Genomic DNA, 14,040 nt, shown 5'->3' on the forward strand with positions numbered 1-14,040 from the left:
TCCTCTGTTATGAATTTATTGCCCTTCATTTTAGCACATTTCCTGGATTTGTGTCATTCTTTTAGGGTTTTAATCTAGGAGGCGAGAGTACATCTGGTCTCCCATCTCGCTGGTGAAATGATTGACTGCTCCTGTAGTTAGTAATTCCCCAACATGCCAGACCCTCTCCTGGATGTTTTCATAATACATTTTCTCATTCAGTAATCTGATGGTGAAATTGTGTTAAGGAAGCTAGTATACTATGCACAGTTCTTTGTAAATCAGCTTTCAGCATTTTAGAATTGTAGATTCTTATAGGAAAATGAAATCCCGTGAAGTGGACTAGCTTGCACAGGTCCTTGTGTTCCAGAAGCAGAAACAGAATCAGAGGAATGTTGTGACTTTTCCTGGAGTCTGGAACCTGCCCCTGATCAAACCTCTCTCATCAAATCACCTACTAACATACAGAGCACTGAAAATCCTGCCTCTACAATAAGGCACAATGGATCCCAACGACAGCATAACATAGAAATGAAAACCTCAACTATGACAGCAGAAGAGAGCCGCTGATAAATTTCACATAATGAACTCCAGGAGACAGCCCACTGATGGCAGCCATCCTGCCTTCTATTCCGATTTTTTGCACATAGCTGTAATCCTCCATGAGCTCTGTCTCCACCTAGGTCTTAGAAGTAAAAAACCACTGGTGCAAATACCTGACCCCCCTCCTGCCCAAACTACAGTGGCTGCCTCTCCCTTCCTAGGTCCCTTACTGATAAATAACTCAGAGGAGCCACAGATTTTCATTTGGCACTGGCTTTAGAGTCCCATAATTTACATGATTGTCACAGAGTAAACATTTAAAGACACTATTAAAGAACACACTGATCTACAGTTCCTCTCACAGGGCCCTCTAGGGAATCCTCATGGCCTTGGAATGGGGCCTTTCTGCTCAGTGCTCAGAGCTCCTGGACAATTCCTAAGCACTTTGGGGCTTAACATTCCCATGTTTTCACTCTGAAATTAAAAAATTATCTTTCAAAGCTAAGACACAGAGAATGAGAGGGACTTAGACCACAGTGTTTAGGAAAATAATGTCATCAAAAAACCCTGGCCCTGCTGTCAGTCTTGAGTTCACTCCCCACCTCCCTCCACTGGACGTTGACCACCAGCTTTTATAAGACAACAGCCTGCCCCTGTCAGGCCAAGGGTTAAAGAATGTTCTGACTTCATGATTTTGGTGGTGAAAACCAGGGCACTGGACAGTAATTGAGTTTCACCAAGGGTCGAATAGAGATTTGATTCCTCTTCCTTCACAGAACAGAGAATTCATTCAACATGCATCTTTTCCCTGCCCATTATGCCGCAGCAGTCTGATGGGAGGGACAAGTAGGCCTTCCCTGGGAAGGCACACCATGGTGGGGGTACTACAGCCCACTCACAGGACTATGTCCTGTGTAAGGTCACCTAGGAGGTTGGGTGCAGCAGGGTGGGAGGAAGTCGGGGAGCTTTCTGAGGTAAGGTAGTTTCCAGATGCACAGGATACCCCAGCACAGGGCTGGAGTGCAAGGAAAGTGCAATCCTGCAGGGCTGCCCTGGAGCTTCTGTGGGAAGACTGGAGGGGTGGCAGAGAGGTACAGGGTGAAACCCATGCAATGTTTTGGTTTAGCAACACTGGGTGAACTTTTCATTTTTATCTTGCAATTTAGCTTATCAATCACTACATTAGATGTTTTTAGAATCATAGTCATTATTTGAAAGCAGCTGCATAGAATTAAACATATATAAAAATCAAGCTAATATCTCTTTAAATTGGTGCTGAAAAGATTTTACTCTTATTTTTCAAAAAGGAAGACAGACTTGGAGTTATTTAAATAAATAACGAGTATTTTCTCAAAAATAAGAGTAATGAATAAAGAAAGAACAAACAAGACACAGGTGGAAGCTTACTCTCCTACCTAAGGGTCGTTGGTTGTCCTAGATCCCTGAGCAAAAAGCAGCAAGTAGGAGCAATTGCAACTGCATGGGCTCACTGTCACACTACCCTGCACCTTCCCATGATACCCCTTGTTCTTTAAATGGTAAAACGTTAGAAAGCAGAGCTCTCTTCATGGATCCAAAGAAAGAGAGGATAGTTATGCCCTGTCTCATAAAGAGGAATCTTACCAGACGTGATGGAGCCTACTGTAGAGGAATGCAGCCGAGGGTTGTGAGTGGGTGCAGGTAAGGAAACTGAGGCATAAGCATACTCTACTAACTTATCTGAGGTCAAGCATAATTGGTACCAGAGTGAGAACTACAACCCTGATTTTTCTGGATACCAGTCTAATCAATTTCCTATGAGACTAGGAAAATCATTTATAGTCTTTGATATCCTTGCTGTAAAAAACACATTATTGCAATGGACAATCTCTGTAATTGGGTTGTAGATTTCATTGTATGTTGAGCACTCAGTACTCTAATTAGGTAACAATTGTATTATGATAGAATCTTGAGACGATGTTGGTAAAAGGTCCAAGACTCCTAAGTAAAAGGGGCATAGTCTCAACACCAGAATTGAGTAGAAGAATCTCACTCAAGTCTTTACAACATTACTTCACAAGTTTTCAGAAATGACATTTCAAAATGTACATGTTGAGTACATTTGAATAATTTTTCTTTGTTTGATTGTTCTTATCATTTATATTCTGGCTTTTCTTTCCAGGAATTGGCCCACAGCAATGTATGAATTTACAAAATTAGTTTTCTCATTTAGTGTTCTCATTATGGCTACATCTGTTATGGTTTCCAGACTCTGTTTATTTTTCATTGGTAAAAATGCACATCTGTGCTTTTGTCCAATATCCATTATGATAGCAAGATACTTAACATGTCTCCAATTCAAGTACTCACTTTCAGGTTCATTACTCCTATAAAATGTATATCTTTAGAAGTATTAATGTCCAGATGTCTGTAAGCATCTACATCAAAAGGAAAAACTTGTCTTACCATCAATATATGTGGAAAGTTTATGTTGTTTTAATTAATTCACTATGAGATATCAGTGAAATATGGAAGGGCAAAAAGTTAATTCAGTCTAACAAACTATTAAAAGAAATATATGTGTTCTTCTGACTAAAGGCATTTTGATGACTTTCTCTCTCTCTTCCTCATCAATCTATCCTGAAAAAATGTATTTTTCTCAAGATTAATTATTACTCTTATGAGTAATAGATGCCAACTGTAGGAGGGTTTTAAATTTTAAAATAGGGTAAAGAATAAAATTAAAATAACTTATAATCCTAGCCAAAACCAATCAGAAGTAATCACTGTTTGCATTTGGATGTTAATTATTTCTGTTGAGAATTTTCTCTACATGTATTCATTATTATTAAGTTTTATATTGCATATCTTCAGTTTAATGGATAATTCTTGATCTTCCATTAATTTTTCACCACATGCATGCAAACATTTGCATAATCTATGTCCTTCACTACAACCAGTGCTCACCCAAGTTCTTTTCTTCATTGTGTGCATTCAATATTTTCATGATTTTCCTTTCGGTTAATATCTCAAATAACTATCTCCTGGCATTCTTTTTAATGGACAATATGTCTACAGTATATTTTTGAGCCACATTCTACACGAGCATATCTCTGTGGCCTGTGTACTTTATGGGAAACATCTTCACTAGGCGCAGAATATGGGGAGTATAGCTTTTTCTTTCCATATTCCATAGGTGCTGTTCTATTATTTTCCGCCTTTGAGGTTGTGGTTAATATGCCAGAGATATTCCTCCTAGATGGAGCAGCCCCAGTTCTGCCAAGTCCTCATTTTTACAACAAAAAACTGCTGGACATAACACAACAAACAGAAATAGGAAGATTCTGGGATGCAAACAAGATGGTGGTGCCCTGAGACTATAAGACTTCAACAATACAACAGTAAGTACCCTGGCTTCCTTATCACCTCACATATATCCTGAACGAGGCATTGCCAAAGTCTCCAAATTGAAACTCAACAAGTACAAATAAGAACAGCTCCCAAAAATAAAAAACCAAAGGACCCGGAAAAGAGTGGTCTAACAAAAGAACTACTTTTAGCAATATCTGCCTTACTCTAGGCAAACACCACCAGCAAAACTGTCCCCACCCTCTCAGGTTTCAGCAGGGCCCATTAGGTGGTGAATCTTCCACTCCCCACCTGACAGAGACACGGGGCACTGTGGTTTTCTCACTGGGGTCCTGAGGCAAGTTGAGCCTCCATCCCCACCTGGTAGCAATGAGATTTCACAAAGCAGAGTGAGACAGGGCTAGCCGCCACTCTACTTCTCATGTCACGAGGGACCAACGAAGAGCTGAGCCTCCACATCTACCTGACAGCAACGAGACTGAACCCAGAGGTGCAGAATACGGCTACTCTGTACCCTGGTTCCACCACTGCCCCCACCCCAGTGGCAGCAGGGCACAGAGGGATGCCAAGCATCCATTCCCATCTGGCTTCGATGAGACTAAAGAATACTTTCAAAGTGCGCTAGCTGGTACTTCACTACCTGTCCCCAGCGTCATCAGGGCCCAATGGGGAGCAGACTCTACTCCCCCCCTCACTTAGAGGCAATGAGACAGCATGAGTCAGTGCCTCATTTACCATGAATGTGTCAGTGAGGCTGGTGGGCGATCTGACTCCACTCATCTGCACAAAAGCAGTGTAAGTCAGTTCTCTACCTTTGCCTAGCCAGGGTGGTATCATCAGGCCCACAGGGAATCAAAACATACACATCTAGGTGGCTCTCATATGATTCCTCAACGGAGGGCTTGCCTGCTAGGAAAAGGGATCCAGAGTCACATATTACAGTTTCCAAAATGCCTAGGATACAACTGAAAATAATCCTTCATGACAAGAGCCAGAATATTACCAGTTGAAAAAGGCAATTAAAAAATGGTAATGTCAAAATGAACTGAATGTTGGAATTATCTGACAATATGTATCATAAAGATGCTTCAAAAAGTAATTTTGAATTTTCCTTAAATATGAAAAACAAATTAAAATATCACTAGAAAACATAAATGATTAAAAAACAAATGAAAATTCTAGAACTAAAATATACAACGACAGAAATTAAAACCCACTGGATATGCTCCACAGTTGAATGCAGCTAAAAAAGAGGAGACTCCATGGACTCGAGATGAAAAAAATAAAACTTATCCAATCTAAATAACATAGAGAAATAAACTTTTTTAAAAATGAGACTCAGGAAAGAGACCTCTGGGAAAACAATACAAGAGCTAATAATCTTATTACCTGATCTTAGAGAAAAGGGAAAGAGTGAGTGGGGCTGAAAAAGTGTTCAAAGACATAACAGCTGAAAACTTCCCAAGTGTGGCAAAAAAACCATAAACCTAAAAATCCAAGAGCTAAGTAAATCCCAAATAGGATAAAACCAAAGAAAGCCACACCAAGATACATCATAATTAAATTTCTAGAAACTAATAAGTCAACAAAAAAAATTCTTTAAAGCCGTCACAAAGAGAGAAGGAAGAAAATACCAACTAGAATAGTAATGGATTTCTAATTTGAAACCATAAGGAAGTAGCACATTTTTCAAGTGCTGAGCTTTTCTTTAATTGTCAACCATGAATTCTATATTCAGTGAAAATATCTTTCAAGAATCAACGTGAAATAAAGATCATATCAGTTGAAAAAAATAAGCAAATTTGTCATTAGCAAACCTACTCTCAAAGAGTAACAAAAAGAAGTTACATAAGCACAAAGGAAATCATAACAGGAAAAGGCTTAGAACTTACAAAAGGAAAGATGAACATCAAGATATGTTAAAAATAGAAGTAAATATAATAGACTATTGTTCATCTCATTAGTTTCATAAGTCATATTTGGTGACTTAACTAAGAATTAGAACACCATCTGATGTGGTGTGTATAGGAAACACTTAAGACAATAATATTTTAAAGGTAAACAGGGTAAAAGTAAATTGAAGTAAGCTTTCTACACTTCACCCAAGGTAGTAAATAACAATATCAGTAGACTGTGATAAGTCATATATATGTATTATAACACCTAGAAGAACCACTAAGAAAACTAAATGAATGTATATAGTTAAACATACTATAAATAAATCATAATAGAATCCTAAAAAAAATGCTCAAGTAACTCATGGAAAGCAAGAAAAGAGAAACAGAGGAAACATAAAACAAATGATAATGTCAGGCTTACACCCAAATATATTAGTAATTACCTTAAATGTAATGGTTCCCAAATACCAATTAAAAGGCAGAGATAGGCAGCGCAGTTTAAAAAATATGACCCAACAATATACACTCTACACAAAACTCACTTTACACAATGAGATAGGTTGGAAATAAAATAACGGAAAAGATACATTATGTAAACATCAATCAAAAGAAAAAGAGAAGGAGTGACTATGTTGAGATCAGATAAACAGATCTCACAGCAACTACATTTACTAGTGAAAAAGAGGAACACTACATATATGCAAAGGATTAATCTACCAGGAAAATATAATCATCCCAAATGATAAAAGGCTCAATCCACCAGAAATATGTGACTATGCCAAATGTGTATACACATTTAACATGTACCTCAGAGCTTCAAAATACATGAAGCAAAAACTGATGGAACTGAAAAAAGAAACAAAGCCACAATTTGGAGACTTTACTACTCGCCTCTCAGTGAACGATATGTGTCAGTGATGATCTTCAGTGAAGATTCAGTAATCTTCAATGATCAGTGAAGATATGGAAGAACAAAACCACACAATCAACCAACAGGATCTAATTGACATATAATGTACATTTCTAACAACAAGAGTAGAATACTTTTTTTTAATCACCCATGGAAGCTTCAAGATAAACCATATCCTGACCATAAAACGAACTTCAATCAATTTAAAATAATTGAAATAATGCAGAGTATGGGCACTGACCATGATGAATCAAACCAGAAATCAGTAACAGAAAGACCACAGGAAAATCTCAAAAACTTAGAATTTAAACAATGTGTTTCAAAATAATCCCTGGGTCAAAGATGAAGTCTCAAGAGAAATTATAAAAAATGTCAGAGGCCAGTCTTATTTTTATTCCTTTGAAACTAATGTGCTTTGACCCATAGCTTTGTAAAAACTTTTTTCTTTAGCCTTGAACTTTAGAAAATTCACCAAATTTGTGCATCAATCATTGCTACTGCCATAATACCTAATTCATAAATTTTGATAGAATCATGACAAACTCTTCCAATCCATTGGTACAGAATTATTGTTGTTTTGTTTTGTGTTTGATTCATTTTCTTCTTACATCATTCCTTCTTACTTTGTTATTCATCTGCTTTTTTTTCTATACCCGATTCCTCTAGCTTTTCCCCTCTGATCAGTTTTACTGTGTCACCTTTTCCCTGTGTGTTCTTAGAGAATACTGCATGTTTGTTCTTCAAGTCAATAATTCTAAGTGAAGGAGAGAGGTTTGTAATCAATCAGTAATGTTATTCACTGCATCCAACGAAAATTCATATTTCTATCTTCATCTTAGCTAGCTCCTTTTTTGTAACACACTGCAGCTCAGACTGGCATTTTCTTCTTATCTTTTATCCTCTCTTTCATAAAGTTCACACATTTTCCTCTATTTATGCAGATATAAACACATCATGAGATGCTCCCCATGAAAACACCCTTTCAAGGTAAGCAATGTCCTCCTCTCTGTGGTTGTTCCATACTGGGTTTGATAACTGGCTTTGCTGTCCTTTTGTTTCTTACTCCTTGATTCCAGCAAGGGCAAGCTAGTACTGATGCTTTGCATTGCTCAGAATCCTCCCTTACCAGGGTGCCCCTTTACCTTCACTTGGGTACCACCAGATCTTCTCTCTCAAATATCTCCAAAGCTCTCAAGGGCATGTTGAAGGTTATAGATGCCAGCCGAATTCCAACAGCCAATGCTGTTCATTCAGTAGCTCCATTACAGATCAGAGATTTTCCCCTATTCTCATGCTCATACTCGCTCATTGTGATTTGGAGATTTTAGCAGGTTTCTCATTTCAACAAAAGCAAAGTAGGAAAATCTACCACGCATGTCATCCACTGCTCCCAGGTAGATTTCATCTCTGTCCCATCACCCTAGCATGCAACATGCACCACCCTTCTCCTTCCTCCCTGGGGTCTGCAGCATACTAATGATTTGTGGCCCTCCAGGGGATTCCAAAAGAGATATACAAATGGGGAGAAAAGAAAGACAAGAGCTCTTTCTTGTTCTAATACAGAATAGTCCTCCCCTGACACCCAGTAGCCAGGTATCTATCAGGTTCCTTCCTAGCAGTGAGAAGGTGAGTGTGGATATCTCTAAACTGACTCCTAACTTATACTTCTGTCTGTTTTCCTGCTTCAGTGGTCAAAATATGAATCAGCTGGGAAGTTTATCAGTTTAACCCAGTGGTTCTCAAACTTGGTTACAATTAGAATCACCCAAAAACATTAAAAATGCCTGCTGTTAAAGACTTACTCCAAATCAACCAAATCAGAATCTTTCTGGATAAGTAACAGAAATCAATATTTTGTAAATGCTTAAGTGATTCCCAATGTGCAGACAGTTTAATGACCATGGATCTGGCTTGTTCATGACATTGCTGAGGTTAATTCCTCTCACATGGTGGCATTTCATTACTAGCATGCCAAGGTTTGGATGAAATTTCAATAAGTAGTTGAAGAAGTTTAACCTTTACAACTGCTATCACCACCACCCACAACCACCCCCAATAACACAAAATAAAATAATACTTTATCCCCTTTCATTTTTACTCTATCAGAGGAAGATACCTTCTTATCTACTTAAGCACTATCTATTTAATCTTCTGTTTTCAATTATTCTGTTAATCTTATTAAAAGAAATTTCCTCTTAGGTTCATTATTTTATATCTTTATTTAATATTTTAATTTAATAAAATTATGCCAACTTAAAAGGTCCTAATAATGAAAGAAGCAAGTATGTATTTTGCTGCAATTTATCTTTATTTTAGAATGTAATTATCATAATGGAATGTACTATAGTAACCCTAAAATATAGTGCAAAAGCAAATTCACTTAAATGACATATTTATTGAATACCTATGAATAAAGACTTTAGAAAACAGAAACATCAGTAGTATAAACACCTTCCATGAAGTGTTTACACTTTCATTAACAAAGGAATGTAAACAAATAATGATAATGTGAAGTATCAACTGCTCTAATGACTGTCTTAGTCTGTTTTCTGTTGCTATAATAGAATACCTGAGACTGGGTTATTTATTTATTTATTTATTTATTTATTTATTTATTGAGACTGTCAATCAGGCTGGAGTGCAGTGATATTAGCTCACTGCAACCTCCGCCTCCCGGGTTCAAGCAATTCTCCTGCCTCAGCATCCCAAGTACCTGGGATTACAGGTGCCCACCATCACGCCCACCTAATTTTTTTATTTTTAGTAGAGACAGGGTTTCACCATGTTGGCCAGGCTGGTCTTGAACTCCTGACTTCAGGTGATACACCCACCTCAGCCTCCCAAAGTTCTGGGGTTACAGGAATGAGCCACCAAGCCTGGCTATGAGACCGGGTAATTTATAAAGGAAAAAATTATTTCTCACAGTGTCTGGAGTCTGGGAAGTCCAAGGGCATGGCAACAGCAATAAGTAGCCCACTCCCGAGACACTGACATTAATTCATTCATGACAGTGGAGCCCTCATGACCCAAGCGCCTCTCAAAGGCCCCTCCTCCCAACACTGTTACACTGGGGACCAAGTTTCCAACACACAGACTTTTGGGAGACACATTTAAAATACAGCAATGACCTAACACAGTGTCTGGGAAATATATGTCATTATATGAATGCTTGCTAAAAATAAATATATGGATGAATTTCATAAGCAAATAACTGTGGGAGAAGAAAGAGAAGCCACTAACTCATCCTGCAAGGGTGGTGAGTATTCCAACAGAGGTGATGTCTGAGATGGGCCTAGAAAGTTGAGCAGAAATGCTTAAGGTGATGCAGGAGAAGACAGGCAGTCACAGCAGAGGCAATGCAGCTACCAGGCTCACAGGGATGGCAGGGCAGTGATGCAAAGGCCAGCTACATGGAGGGGAAAGTGAGGGGCCGTAAGGGAGACATGAGGCTGAGACGATAGGTCAGGAGCAGCTAGCGCATGTCAATTTAGAAGTGTGATCTTTATCATGAACACATATGTGAGGCATTAAAAGTCTTAAATATTGGGCAAGAAGGACAATGTTAAGAATTTTAGAAATACTTTTCCCAGAGAAATGTCAACATCTTAATTGTGCCTTTATTGCTGAATCAATATAAGTGGAATCTTGACAAAAAATGCTTTCTGAAGAGTGCAACCAGAAAAGGAAGATGCTCAGACAGACTATCATCAAAAAGTTACACAAGGTCATCTGAGATGGGCACATAGAATTGGATTTGTGTTTTGTTTTTGTATTTTTAGTATTTCACCCCAGTTGGACATTGCTGGGAAAAGTTAAAAGAAACTGAGTGAGCAAGTCATATAAATATGAGAGAGAGAAAATTCCAGAAAAGGGAACTGTGATTTGAAATAGGAGAACAGGTGGGAAACTCAGGAGAAAGCAAGGAGTCAGGTGTGGCTGGAGTTGAAATTTCAGCAAGGTTGCGATTAAGTGGTTTGAGATGAAGCAGGAGAGGCTGCAGGGTCCAGACCAGGGAGGACCGGTAGGTCACAGGTAGGAATTGTTTCTTTCTTTTAAGAGATATAGGAAGCCAGAGGGGATGCTGTAATCTGACAGACACATTCCACAGGTGATGGTGGGCACTTATGCAGAGATGAGACTTTTGGGGTAGGGAGCAAGGGTGGCCCCAGGGAGCCACAAAATAAGCTGGTGCAAGCGTCCAGGTAGGAGTGGATGGTACCATGGGCCAGGTGAGCAGTAGTAACATACTGAAAATATGCACATTCAGAATTTCAAGGGCAGAAGAGATAAGATTTGCTGATTTACCATGGAATATGCAGGACAAAACGCAATCAATATTAGGATTTTGGCCTCAACTGACTTTAAATTTCTTTCTTTTTTTTTTTTTGAGACGGAGTCTCGCTCTGTCACCCAGACTATAGTGCAGTGGCGCGATCTCTGCTCACCGCAAGCTCCACCTCCTGGGTTCATGCCATTCTCCCGCCTCAGCCTCCTGAGTAGCTGGGACTACAGGCGCCTGCCACCATGCCCGGCTAATTTTTTGTATTTTTAATAGAGATGGGGTTTCATCATGTTAGCCAGGATGGTCTCGATCTCCTGACCTCATGATCCCCCACTTCGGCCTCCCAAAGTGCTGGGATTACAGGCGTGAGCCACTGCGCCCAGCCCTGACTTTAAATTTCCTTGAGATTCTGAAAAATATTATATGACATGTGACTAAGTTACTGATGTGAGCATAAAGAGGGGAAAAATGTCTCTGATATGAAAATATATTCCATGTTTTTTTCATCCCTTACATGTACTCCCAAATCCATGCCTTTCCCTCAGGCTCTAGGCTGTACTTGCAAAACTCTCCCTCTCATCACGCAAGGAAGTCTTGGCATCTTTTGCACTCACTAAGTAGAGAACACCGCAACTGCAGTCATACTCATGCAGGAGGAAATGATTTACCTTGGAGATTCACTTCTCAAACCACATCTATTTGGTCTAGGCCAGTACCAGCCTTCCGATACTTTAAAAACTGACTCCAGTTGAATGGTTATAATATTCAGATTTACAATGAGTTTTAGGTTCAAAATTAGGGGTTCTGAAAAGCTGCAAATTTACTCAACAGAGAGAAAGGGCCAGCCTGGGTTCTAAGAAAATAGCTTCTTATCAAGTGGCCTGCGTCAGGGTTCAGAAATCTCTAATATTAGAATGTGTACCTTTGCTGAAACTTCATCAAAAACCATTGTGATGAGAAGTGTGATATATTGTCCGTGTAGTACAATGATCCATTCATTCACTTGTTATAGCCTGAATGTCCCCTGAGCCTGGTGCTGTGGGACTGCTGAGACCAACAGGGAGCAAGACACAGCTTCTGCTTTCATGGGATTTATTGAAGTTCCACACTGGGGCAAGGTTTGTTTCACTATTATTATTAAGCTAATAGTTCTAGCTCTGTCCATTTTCCATAGGAACAAGCAAGCATCAAGGGATGTGATAAAATATTTTCATCAGAGCCCTGCTCATGGGAGTTCTTTATCAATATTTTGATAATAACTGCCAACACACCCTCCTGTGGTGTCATGTACTGTATATTCCCAATTTATTGCACAAATCTTCCTTTCCCATGATGATGCATCAACAAATCAAATTAGAATGTATCTGTTTAGTCTCAAGTTTTTAAAACAACCTCTCTCTGCTTAATTCCTTCTACTTTAATTTTCCATTTCTGAAACTACCCCTCTGGAGGTCACCAGCAAAACCTCTGCATTCTCCTTCTTCTGGATGACCCTGAAATATTTCATTTTCCTGCCCATCTGCGTGAAATTCTGCCCTCCACTGGCCTCCGTGCCAAGATCTTCTTACCTCAAGGGCTACGGAATCTTTGTCCTCTTCCCTCTGTTCTACCCATAGCCCTCTTCTGTTCTAAGTCTGTGTCTGACCCATGCAGGATCTCACTTTACGAACACCTTTATCTATCATTTGTTATTAAGGTTAGAATTTAGGTTACCCAAGACTGCTCTACTGAAATTTTCTCTCCAGTTTTCTGAATCCTATTGCACATTTTCATCTACATATGTGAACCAAACTAGCATCTCTGATCCTGCACAAATCACCTTGCCCCTTCCTTGAAAATATCTCTTCTCGGCCGGGCACAGTGGCTCACGCTTGTAATCCCAGCACTTTGGGAGGCTGAGGCGGGCAGATCACGAGGTCAGGAGATCGAGACCACGGTGAAACCCCGTCTCTACTAAAAAAATACAAAAAAATTAGCTGGGCGTGGTGGCGGGCGCCTGTAGTCCCAGCTACTCGGAGAGGCTGAGGCAGGAGAATGGCGTGAACCCGGGAGGCGGAGCTTGCAGTGAGCCGAGATTGCGCCACTGCACTCCAGCCTGGGCAACAGAGCAAGACTCCGTCTCAAAAAAAAAAAAAAAGAAAAAAGAAAACATCTCTTCTCCCTGACATTTCTTATAATGTCATCAGTACTGAACTCCAAAATGCTCAGGTTTATATTTCAGTTTCTCAAAATCTTTTTTATTCCCATCCCTAGTGCCTCAATCTTTTCTCCCATCTGTCTGAAATTTATCATTTTTTTCCTCTGGATTCATCCTGGCCTTAATCTCAAAATTGTGAGCAGTATCCTTCCAATAGGTCATTAAATTACAACCAGTCTTCTCCCTTTAATCAGGGGCTTCCAGATCATTCTTCCTAACATATTACATAGATTATGTCATTCTTATTCTCACATATTGGTAAAGCCTGTCTATTGCTTACTAAAGTCCATACTCTTCATCAGGTCAGTCAAAGCCAAGCAGCATTTTATCTTAAACAATCTTTCCAAAGAGATCAACAATTATCCCTCTACATTCAGCTTTATGATGAGGTCAAACTGGACTCTTCCATATAAGCTGAACATACACTATGATTGTTATTGCATTGCTAAGACCTAGAATGGCTTTCTGACCTCAGTCAAACTTCTGCTCATCATTCAAGATCCAATGTTAATGACTTCCCCTCTGTGAACCATGCTGTATTCATGCCCACCAGAATGACGTCTCAGTTTGATGTAGCAGAAAAGCAAGAGTTTGTCATCAGCTAGACCTAGAATCCAAGGCCCCATTATTACCTTGCTCAGAGCCACAGCTGATAGGTGATGTTTTCTGAAAAATCAGTTTTCTAGTCAGTAAAGTAGGCAAATATTGTCTATCTTACAAAATTGACATAAAAATTAGATAAGACCATGGATGTTAAATATCTAATGAAGTTCTTGATACATTGCAAATATTTTATAAATGTTATTCTGCTGTCCCTACTCTATATGACTATTGTACTATTTTGTACTTATCTTAGTCATGTACATTTTTAACTTTTATATTA

General features: G+C 39.1%; 1 protein-coding gene across 1 annotated transcript in view; it reads right to left on the reverse strand.

Annotated features, from left to right (window-relative positions):
- The window catches only part of ABCA13 (ATP binding cassette subfamily A member 13), a 489,071-nt gene that overhangs the window by 148,256 nt on the left and 326,775 nt on the right, over window positions 1–14,040 (reverse strand). The gene's annotated exons all lie outside the window — the stretch shown is intronic.

The sequence above is a fragment of the Nomascus leucogenys genome, chromosome 17 (assembly GCF_006542625.1).
Source record: "Nomascus leucogenys isolate Asia chromosome 17, Asia_NLE_v1, whole genome shotgun sequence".
Taxonomy (NCBI): domain Eukaryota; kingdom Metazoa; phylum Chordata; class Mammalia; order Primates; family Hylobatidae; genus Nomascus; species Nomascus leucogenys.